Below are 12,254 nucleotides of genomic sequence, written 5' to 3'. Positions count from 1 at the left end.
CTAAAACCCCTAAATGTCTTTTCTATAGAAACAAAACAGGAGCAACAAGGAGGCACTGCATTTCCTCTTCGTGTGATTTTTAGTCATGAACAAGAATAGTAAGGATGTAGACTTTACACAGTAAGTAAATAGTCAGGATGGCCTTAAGATTTGAAATTTATGAAGCACTCTGATTTTCATTACTCAGAACATTACTCTGAAATCAAAAGAAAGCTAAATTCTTTGTACTGTACTAGTCTTTTCCTTCTTTTTAAAGAAAACTCTGTTTCTAGTGAAATATATATATTAAAAAAAAATCACTGAAGAAAGGGAAGTGGGAGGATGTAAGGAAAGAAGGAAAATCTAAACTAAAAAGGAATGTTTCCAGGCCCTTTTCTTTTATAAAATCAGTTATTGAACTAAGTGGCCTGTGAGGGTCTCAGAAGCTCTAATGATTTTGGTCCCATATTTGCTATAGTAAAAATGATAATTTAAAAATCTGAAAAAAGAAGCTATTCTTTTGAAACGTTATGTATATATTAGTAATCCCCAGGTATAGCAACTTCATGCGTCCGTCCACATACATGGTTAAAACAGGCCACTGCATCAGTGTCTATAGAATGTATTTTCCAAAGGCCTGAATCAAAGGTTACATTCTTCCTCTAAATTTCTCAGGTCCCCCCTACCCGAAAGCAAGCATGTAGCAAAAATAACCAACAAGAAGGATATTGGCACATAGTAGAAAGCCTTACTTTAACTGCTGTTTATTGATGGGATCATGATGCCTTTGGGATTCAGGTAGACCTCTACTTCTACCTACTTTGTAACTTAAGTTCACAATTACACATTTGACCTCTTTTTGTATTGATACTTTTGCTCTCTGATCTCTTTTATAGAACTCAGAACCTTGACTTCCATTAAACTTTACATTTACATAGTGGATTTGGGAATAGGAGGCTAGTCTCAAACCTCAAGGATGAAAACAGCAAAGGTTTCTGCCAGACACTGGAGCCCCCTGAGGGCCCTTATATATCAAGTCCAGAATGCACTATTATGTTTTCTTAAATAACAGAACTAGCACCAAAACCAAGAAGAAATAACATGGAATATTACCAGAGAAGTGATTTAGTGAGAAGTTTGATCTTGATGCAGGAATCTCACTGGACTTTCAACTTAATTCTTTCATTAGAAATGCTACTTTGATCTTGCTTGTGTCCAAGGGAAAACGTTAAAGGGAGCTTAAAAACAAATGTGACTGGATTTTTTATCTACACAAGTATCATTTTCTTCTTGATGAATAAGTGCAGGTACGAACTCGTAGAAAATAGCTTTGCATAAACCCCTAAAAGAGTCACAGGTAGTTTTCCTTATATTCTTTTGTTGCTGTTCAGTTGCTAAGTCATGTCCGATTCTTTGTGACTGTAGCATGTCAGGCTCCTCTGTCTTTCACTGTCTCCTGGAATATGCTCAAATTCATATCCATTGAGTCAGTGATGCTATCTAACCATCTCCTCCTCTGCTGACCTCTTCTCCTTTTGGCTTCAATCTTTCCCAGAATCAGGATCTTTAACAGGGTATAAATTATAGATATTCTTTTCAGTTCAGTTCAGTTCAGTCGCTCAGTCATGTCCGACTCTTTACGACCCCATGAATCGCAGCACGCCAGGCCTCCCTGTCCATCACCAACTCCCGGAGTTTACTCAAACCCATGTACCAGGTAGAAATAAGGGCAAATATGTAGACACTGAGAAGCCATTGGATTGTTGAAGAAAAAAAAAAATTAGTATTTCTGGACAAGGCAAAGAACACTGACAGCACAGGAAAGATGGGGCCTTCTTCTTGAGGATGAGAGATTTTTATAAGAGATGGATCCATTTCAGCAAAGTTAATAGGTAAAGATCAATTTTGCTGCCAAGGCTCTCAGAAAGTCAAGACTGCCTTCACCATTATGAGAAAGAGGCAAATTACCAATAAAGCGAGTTGACCTGCCGCAGGGAGTTTTCTCTAGGACGGACTGTACAAGATCACCTATTTCATCATCAGCTCCGTGGTACCCATGTCAGTAGCTGAAGCTCTGATGTCAGCATCACCCAATCCTTAGCAAATATTCATAACTAAGTCCATCTTTAAAAGTTTTGATCCCAAGATTTTAAGGCATGAAATAAAGATGCACTGAGAGTCTAGGAATACTTCCACTACAAATGAAAGTAAAGTCATTTGTAATAAAGGCTAATCTACAGCTATCTAGAATTCCCAGCTCTGCAGAAGCCCTGCAGAGTGCTAGTATCTAAAGTGCTAGTAGCTGAGAGGACAATATCTATTTCCTGAGGCCATTGGGCTCATGGTATTTACCAGCTGAGTCATGCCAGACGTCACACATCTCGTTAGGAAGCACAGCCCAATGTGTCAAGCTATTACATTGTCTAATTTCATAATAAATTTGTGACTATGGCTAAATCTCCCTAATACACATAACATTATTGTTTCAGAGTAACTAATGGGTTTTAAAGTGGTTAAATTAAAGAGAAAAAGACAAGACAAGGAATGAACAAATTATGAGAGATAAATGATAAAAATGAATATATTTGGCATAAACTAAGTATGTCAGACTCTTCATTTTATCTGCTAAGCCTAAAATAACTGGTTTTAAAAGAAATGATATTAACAAAAATGCAGTGTTCAGAGAACCCAGTAAACCATATGTTCCCCTGACTTTGGCACCGAAAAGTGTGTCAACATATTATGATGAATTTCTCTCTCTGAATTCAAACCACCTACTCATATCCTGATATTTATCTACTTGAAATTAATAACATCCTAAGCCAAAGATGTACCTAAAAATTAAAAAAAAAAATCATTTCTATACATATGTGGGAGAATACTCAATGAAGCCAGAAAACCAAATAGTAAAACAGACTGAGTAACAGGAAGACAAAAAAACAAAGTCAGGAATTAAGGCAGTTTCCAGCATCCACCAACCCCCCAAACTCCACTGATATCACCCAAAAGCTTCTCAGATTCAGATTTCCCATCTGTATGAAAGGGAAACCATTTGATCAATATTCTTAGTTCTTTTGCGAGACCAAAAGCATCATGCACTGTGTATCATAACTCAGATATACACTGATATATGAATATAGAAGGAAAATACATACACTAAGAAAAAAATTTTTACAGAAGTAAACTTATTCTCAATTTAAGAAAAAGTAGATGAAAAGTCACTGAGGAAAATCATAATGTTAGTTTTTTGAGACATCATAAAAAAGATGAAAATTTTTACAATAGAAAGAATAATAATCTGTGTGTATAGTTACATATGTTGAAGCTATAGGAAAACATTTACCTCTGGCTCCTCATTAGCTGAGCTAACATCACAGCCTGGAAGAGTAGGGATTGCCAAATCACTCATTTGTAACTTTGAAAAACCCTATAGCAGATTAGTCTTCATAATTACTTTTTGGCATTAGTTCAAATTTAAATATTGTCACATTTAAATAGCAAATCTGAAATGTAGGTGGTAGAGAAAGGAATTATTGCTGAACTGGGGCCTCTCCTTTGCCCCAGTACAGATACATTTCATTGTCCCTAGGGTTCCAAAGCTTCCCCCAAATCGGACATTCCACTCTCCTTCCCATTCATCTTGGCATGTACTTAAAATCCAAATAACTTAATAGAGGGCTTCCTGGTAGCTCAGCAGTAGAGAATCCACCTGCCAATGTAGGAGATGCAGGTTTGATCCCTGTGTCAAGAAGATCCCCCTGGAGAAAAAAAAATGGCAACTCACTCCAGTGCTGCCTGGGAAATCCTATGGACAGAGGAGCCAGGAGAGTTACAGTGCATTGGGTCACAAAGAGTTGTTCGTGAGTCGGCAACTTAACAACTTAATAGAGCATTTAAAATGTCCACAATCTAACCTTCAATCTAATACTTCCTCCTTTTATGTCTTCCCAAGAATCTCAAATTTCCCTCACAGGAGATTACTGTTTTTAATATTCAGGAAATGTTCATATTCCATGTGTCTGGAGCATCATCGTTTAGCTTTTTTGTCTCTCAAAATCTCTTTCATTTCTCAAGCTCTGGCTCAAATATTGCCTCCTCTGGGAAGCCCTCCTGGAAGAATTAGGAGCACTCTCCTCTTGCTTTCACAACAATTTAATCTTGCCCTTATAATTTCATTTACCATACTGATTTCACTTGTCTTTAATAGAATATGAGTTTTTAGAGGAAAAATGTTATACTTCATCAAGCTGCGAAGAGAGAATAAAAATACCAGTTCAGTAGCAAATGGTATAAATAAACCTATTACCTGGTAAAGCCTCAATAAAGGTTCCCCATCCCTGTTGTGTAGCCTCTGTACCAAGCAAAATGTCTTCCATATAAGGAACAGTTGCTGAATAAACTACTTTAGGGCTATATAGCACTAATTTTCCCCTATTAATCATATTCCTTGCTGATAAAGGTACATGAAATATTTAAGGGATGACCTAGAGCAGTTAAAAATCCTTGGGAAAAGAAGAATTTAAAACTTCTACCATTTACTTATCCTATAAAATATCAAGTTGGAAATAAAACACATTTGAAGTCCATTTATATTATTAATCTAATGCTGGAAGAATACAGATTTGTAAAGCTGTTATCTTGGTACATTCTATACCAACAGAAGAGAGGTCAAATATTCTTCCCTACAGAGCAAATAAAAATTTTAGTAAAATGATTTTAACCTTGTTTCTCAAATAATGTATACAAAGAACTCAAATTTTAAATGAGAATAGTAAATATTCATTGCAATTATAAGTGATATTTTATATATCTGTGCATGCTAAGCTGCTTCAGTTGTGTCTGACTCTTTGTGACCATACGGACTGAAGCCTGCCAGGCTCCTCTGTTCATGGGATTCTCCAGGCAAGAATATTGGGGTGGGTTACCATTCCTTTCTCCAGGGGATCTTACCGACCCAGGGATCAAACTCAGTACTCCTGCATTGCAGGCGGCTTCTTTACTGTCTTGAGCCACCAGGGAAGTCAACATTGTGGTGATTTAGTTGCTAAGTCGTGTCCAACTCTTGCGACCTCATGGACTGTAGCTTACCAGGCTCCTCTGTCCATACGACTACCCAGTCAAGAATACTGGAATGGGTTGCCATTCCCTTCTCCAGGGGATCTTCCTGACTTACGGATTTAACCTGGGTCTCCTGGAGAAGGAAATGGCAAGCTACTCCAGTATTCTTGTCTGGAAAATCCCATGGACTGAGGATCCTGGTAGGCTACAGTCCATGGGGTCGCAAAAGTCGGACACGACTGAGCGACTTCACTTCCTGGACTGCAGGCGCATTCTTTACCGACTAACCTACAAGGGAAGTCCAGTCAACATTTACATTTGGTATATATATATTTAACTTTTCCTTAGTTTTTATGTTTATTAAATGTCTATGTTTACAAAAATATAAAATTGGAAATGCATAATATTTCCTTATTTTAATTGTTTTAAAATGTGATTATAACCATTCCCAAAGTCTGTTCTGGTATAATAGAGGTATGATGGTTGGTTTGCAGTAGTGAGAGTGTCTCCAAGTTTTCTGGATGGGTTTACTAATTTGTCCATTGTGACAAATTCACTTGCTTGGGAATTAAGATCATGGCTCAATATCTGTCCACTTATGTTAGTTATTTCCCACATAGCAAAGACCTCCTTTGCTTTGGAATTATTATTTACTAAACCCTGCCAGGCATTTTAGAGACCATGTGAGTAGAGAGTGAGTAGATGCTTCAGGATACACCTAGTCACAGCCTCCAGTGGTGCCTGTGCAAGAGCATATTTATGCATGGTTGCAAGTGATGAAAACATGCATATTTGAAGACTCTCGAGCCTTGTCTTTTTGTGGCATGATATTTGTAGCAAACTGTTGGATGTGTCATGGTGTCCCTATTGTAAATGTTAAACATGGTAATTTAATTGATGGTGACTTCCGAATTAGAAAAGGATGTAACTGCAATCTCAGGAGATATTGAAAATAGTTGAATGATGAATACAAAATGGAATTACACTTTAAGAATACAAGTGGAATTAGAAATCATACGTGGCTTAGCTTTTTGACTAGGGTATAATTGCTATGGCCATTGACAATTATTTCCTTCTTGCAAAGAAATAAAATTAAACTAAAGGGCCTGGTTATTTTTATCTTAAAGCATGCAATTTTTACTTTCAGACTCGGGTGAATTTTAAAACCAAAGAGTAGACAAAAGGTAGAAAAAGATGGAGGGAGAATTCATTTGATATAATGAGTACAACTATATGGGAAATTGTGGGTTTTGAACCTTAAGGTCAGTCTCTTCAAAATGGGAGTAACTGAGTTACGAGTTCGTTATCAAGGAATAGATCTGAGAATTTATTATTCCTGTATTCTCATTCCTGTATTCAAATCCTAGACTAGTCTGCGCATAGCAGTACTTCTTAAAGAGTATTACCACCCCTAGGGGACATATGGAAAACACACATTAGGTGATACAGGAAGTGGGCAGACAAGCTTATGGGAAGTTCTGACATGCTCTAGGCAGTCTCAAATGACTGAGAACCGTCTCTGTTCCCACATGAGTTTTAAAAAGTCCTGCTGTTTGCAGGTGAGACCTGAATAGGATTTACTGAGCCTAAAGTTTAATTTCATTTTAGGTATACAAATGTTTTTATGCATGCTTTAAAATACACCTTGAATTGTTTCAGGAATACACTACCATGTAAATCAAAGGAGTATTGTGCTATAGTTTGTTTGGAACTTTACCAACAGTTTTACAATGTTTGGAAAGTTCATGTCATAAAGTGTTCTGAGTATCCACGACACACATGTATCAAAGCTGCTTTTTCCTCACTGATTTGAGGGACAGGTAGAAGCAGCTGATGACTTATATTGTATCTTCTTGTGTTTGACTCTTTGCAACCCCATGGACAATAGCCCTCTAGACTCCTCTGTCCATGGGATTCTTCAGGCAAGAATAGTGGAGTGGGTAGCCATTCCCTTCTCTAAGTATCTTCTCTGACCCAGGGATCAAGCCCAGGGATCTTCTCTGACCCAGGGTCTCATGCATTGCAGTTAGATTCTTTAGCATATGAGCCACCTGGAAAGCTCATTGTATCTTCTAGTGATGTGGAACCCCAGGTTTCCACACCAAAGTACATATTATTAGATTTTATATATATATATGTGTGTGTATGTGTGTGTGTGTGTGTTAAGTTGCTTTAGTCATGTTTGACTCTTTGCGACCCTATGGACTGTGGCCTGCCAGGCTCCTTAGACCATGGGATTCTCCAGGCAAGAATACTGGAGTGGATTGCCATGCCCTCCTCCAGGATCTTCCTAACCCAGGGATCAAACCCACATCTCTTACATCTCCTGCACTGTCAGGCAGGTTCTTAATCACTAGTGCTATCTGGGAAGCCTGTTAGATTATGTATTACTACTTAAATACATAACGCATTTACACATTAAGATCAAGATGTTATACACATATATTTAAATTGTAAGCATAGATAGTTTCAGTTCAGTTCAGTCGCTCAGTTGTGTCCGACTCTTTGCAACCCATGGACTGCAGCATGCCAGGCCTCCCTGTCCATCACCAGCTCCTAGAGTTTACCTAAATTCATGTCCATTGAGTCGGTGATGACATCCAACCATCTCATCCTCTGTCGTCCCCTTCTCCTCCTGCCCTCAATCTTTCACAGCATCAGGGTCTTTTCAAATGAGTCAGCTCTTTGCATCAGGTAGTTTATATTTACTATAAATTACATTTCAGGATCTAAAAGTAGGGCATGTCAAGGCGTTAATTGTAAAAATGACATACTACATTTGAAAGGTTTAGGAACCACTGATTAAGAATCAAAGATTCCCAGGGACTTCCCTGGGGGTCCAGTGGATAAGACCCCATGCTCTCAATGCAGGGTGCCTGGGTTCAATCCCTGATCAGCAAACTAGATTCCACATGCCATAACTAAAGATCCTACAGGTAGCAATGAAGATCAAAGGTCCCTCATGCCACAGCTAAGATCTGGCACAGCCAAATAAGTTAAAAAAGAATCAAAGATTCCTAGATTGTTAGAAGTTAAAACAAGCTTTAATAGGCATATGTTTATAAAACAAGCAAAAATGCTTATTTTTATAAGAATAAGGTAGAAATTAAGGGCATGGACCTTATGTTTATGAAGAGTTTTAAAAACCTTGCTAGTTTTTGATCCAATTCTCATAATTTATCCTGAAGAAATAATTGGCAAGACATCCTTTTCACAGGAAAATTATGGTAGAAATAATAAAATCAATACTTAACAATTCAGGAAACACTACATGATGGAGTATTAAGTGGCTTTTAAAAATAATCCATAAATTTACATTTGTTGTTTATTCGCTCAGTCATGTCTGACTCTTTGCGACCCCATGGACTGCAGCACACCAGGCTTCCCTGTCCTTCATCATCTCCTGGAACTTGCTCAAACTCACATCCATTGAGTTGGTGATGCCATCCAGCCATCTCATACTCTGTTATCCCTTCTCCTCCTGCCTTAAAACTTTCCCAGCATCAGGGTCTTTTCTAACGAGTCAGCTCTTCACATCAGATGGCCAAAATATTGTAGCTTCAGCTTCAGAGAACATTAGTAATTCCAATGAATATTCAGGATTGATTTCCTTTAGCATTGGCTGGTTTGATCGCCTTGTGTAGTCCAAGGGACTCTCAAGAGTCTTCTCCAATACCACATTTCAGAAGCATCGATTCTTTGGCACTCAGCCTTCTTTATGGTCCAACTCTCACATCCATACATGACTACTGGAAAAACCATAAGTGTGACTAGACGGACCTTTGTTGCCAAAGTAACATCTCTGCTTTTTAATATGCTGTCTAGGTTTGTCAAAGCTTTTCTTTTGAGGAGCAAGCATCTTTTAATTTCATGGTTGCAGTCATAGCGATACAGTAAATATTCATAACATTAAGTGGAAGGATACAGTGTGATACTATTTTGCTTTTTAAAGCAGGGAGCTTTGCATACAAAGAGTAGTAGAAAGAATCATACTCTAAAACTGAAAAATGGAATTACTAGTAAATTGTATTTCTTCTCTACACATTTCTTTATTTCCTAAATTGTCAAAAAATAAGCCTGTGTATCTGAAAAGTTTTTTGTTTTTTTTTTGAAAAGTTTTTTTTTAAATGTTACTACTATACACATGATTTTTTAAAAAAGAGTTTTGGATATGGACCATTTTAAAAGGCTTTCTTGAATCTGTTACAAAACTGCTTCTGTTTTATGTTCTGGTTTTTTGATCTCTAGGCATGTGGGATCTTAGCTCACTGACCAGGGATCAAACCCACATCCCCTGCATTGGAAGGTGAAAGTCTTAACCACTGGACCTCCAGGCAAGTCCTTTAGCCCTAAAATTAGAAGTCCTTTCTAATTTTAGAAAGCACAAATATTGGGTTCAAGTGGGGATCTATCCTGAGGAACTCTGACCTAAGAATACTAAGCCCCAGTGTCTCCCCTTCATGAAAAGTCATGACAGTTACATAAAATAGGCTTACAACTCTCCTTGCACAGTGCTGCACCTATATATATTCCTGCTATTGCTGTTGCTCTTAATATTATTACTAATGAGGAAAATAAGACAACTATGGTGTTGGAGAAGATTCTTGAGAGTCCCTTGGACTGCAAGGAGATCCACCCAGTCCATCCTAAAGAAGATCAGTCCTGGGTGTTTATTGGAAGGACTGATGCTGAAGCTGAAACTCCAATACTTCGGCCACCTCATACGAAGAGTTGACTCGTTGGAAAAGACCCTGATGCTGGGAGGGATTGGGGGCAGGAGGAGAATGGGACGACAGAGGATGAGATGGCTGGATGGCATCACCAACTCGATGGGCATGAGTTTGAGTGAACTCCGGGAGTTGGTGATGGATAGGGAGGCCTGGTGTGCTGCGATTCATGGGGTCGCAAAGAGTCAGACACGACTGAGCGACTGAACTGAACTGAACTGACAGATGTCTTAGGAAGTATGAAAGAAAAGTGAAGTTGCTCAGTCGTGTCCAACTCTTTGCGACCCCATGGACTATAGCCTACCAGGCTCTTCTGTCCATGGGATTTTCCAGGCCAGAGTACTGGAGTGGGTTGCCATTTCCTTCTCCAGGAGATCTTCCCTACCCAGGGATTGAACCCAGGTCTCCTGCATTGTAGGCAGACGCTTTACCATCTGAGCCACCAGGGAAGTATATTTTATCTCAATTATTTAAAATCACATTGCATTACAGAGGAAATATAATATATTCAAGTAACTATTATACTGTAGGTGGTACTTTGTTTCTCTTACATAGTATATATTCTCCTTTGGATGAAAAGGCCATTCTGAAACATGTTGGAACACTCAAAGACACAGTTTTCTTTCTCCAAAACGCTGTATATAATAAAGATAAATGCTAGAAGTTGACTAACAGCTGAGGATGACAGAGTAGGGGTAGGAGAATGTGGGCTGGAAGCTTGAAACCACAGAAACAGGTTTCAAGCTCTATCTCAGTTACAATCACAATATTTACATTTAAGCATAAAAGTCTATTGAAAAATATGACTTTTAATTATGCATTTGTAGAATTTTGTAAATGTTATCAAACGGACATGCAGAAGGAAACATGAAAGGAGACTGGCCTGTCTCAGAAACTATCTTGAATCCATTGTGTCAGATATACCCCAAATACATGCACAACAAAATGAAACATTGCCACCATGCTTATGTGACTGAATCTTCTATCTTGAAGGCTATAATTACCTACATTTGTTTTAATAACATGCCCAATCATTAGTGCCCTAACAAAGGAAAAATCATAAAGATGTACAAGTCATATTCACCAGCACTATAGAGAACAGAGCAGCAGGAACTCCAGGCTTACTAAATATTTTCAGATCTTCGGCCAATGGTTCCCTGCTGGTTTACTAACGAGGACTTTCTTTTTTGTAATACATGACTCAGAAATACATCAGTTTTCAGTATTTTTTCCCCTGCTCTCTCACCTTTTACGTCACAAGTAGCTAACACGTCATTTTCCCTTTTCCCCTAGAGCGTTCCTTCCAATAGAGTCAAAGGTGTCACATCACAGTCTACCATTGATTTCCTATCTTTCCCAGTCACCACGAAAACTGTCACCCAGTACTCATCCTGCATTGTCCTTCGTGAGGGCTGGATCTTCCAAGGAGGCCCTTGACCATTGGTTTTCTGTGATTCCTTCTATAAAACAACAGTTTAACTGAAAGAACTAAATAGGGATAAGAAACAAGAGGACCCTCACACAATAATCTGAGATTTCAACAAGCCTAGAAATAAAATATATATCATCCTTCAAAAAGAGGAAAATACACAGATGGGAGATAAATGACCAACAAGTGGCTGGTTCTAATCCCTCTCACTTTATGCCTGTCTCTATGGTGAGATGAAGTGTAACCGAAAATATTGACATGGATTTGTTTTTAAGGAAATGGTAGTGAAATAATGGGTTTCCCAGGTGGCGCTAGTGGTAAAGAACCCACCTGCCAATGCAGGAGATGTAAAAGAAGCTGATTTGATCCCTGGGTCAGGAAGATACCCTGGAGGAGGGCATGGCAACCCACTCCAGTGTTATTGCCTGGACAGAGGAGCCTGGTGGGCAATGGTCCATAGGGTTGCAATGAGTCGGACATAACAGAAGCGACTTAGCGCATACACACAGTTAAATAATATATAAATAACACAGAAAAAAGACAATCTTTTAATTTGAGCTATGGCATAGAATTAGACAGGTGAAGTCTGACTCTGCCCATCTTTTTGAATTGCCAAAGTGAGGAAGGATTTCCCAGGTAACATAGAAATTCCAGATTTTCATGTTAAAAGAAAATAAATGCTGACCACATTCTGTAACACACTGGGGACTGACCTTAGCCCTGTGCTATCTGACTGCTGACAAGGCAGCAGGCTCCTGCCCTTGCCACTGGCTTGCTTCAGGCTTGAGGCTCCCCCTGCACACACACACATTGGATCCTGGGGCAAGGTGGACATATGAAATAAAGTATTTGACACATCCATAGTACCTTTCATGTTCATAGCTCATCAAGAGCTTTATAAACGCCAATTAATTTATCAAGTTTCATAAACTCTGAAGGACACATAATTACAGCTCTATGCGTGGCTAACCAGAGGCAACAAATAGTCATATGTGTGGATGAACAGGATTTAGATTTTAATTGTCTCATGTTTGAACTTTCAAGTGCCCACAGAAAGCCAG

The 12,254-nt window shown here is 38.6% G+C and overlaps 1 protein-coding gene and 1 non-coding gene across 8 annotated transcripts in view; both read right to left on the bottom strand.

The window, feature by feature from the left end:
• Positions 1-12,254, bottom strand: part of NOL4 (nucleolar protein 4) — a 449,173-nt gene that overhangs the window by 97,927 nt on the left and 338,992 nt on the right. The window lies entirely within an intron of this gene.
• On the bottom strand, positions 10,142-10,213 carry TRNAC-ACA. Its single transcript has one exon. It is a non-coding gene; the product is annotated as a tRNA-Cys (tRNA).

Source organism: Cervus canadensis, chromosome 23 (assembly GCF_019320065.1).
Source record: "Cervus canadensis isolate Bull #8, Minnesota chromosome 23, ASM1932006v1, whole genome shotgun sequence".
NCBI lineage: Eukaryota > Metazoa > Chordata > Mammalia > Artiodactyla > Cervidae > Cervus > Cervus canadensis.
Note: the sequence above shows the minus strand (reverse complement) of the source record. Positions and strands in the feature narration are given on the sequence as shown.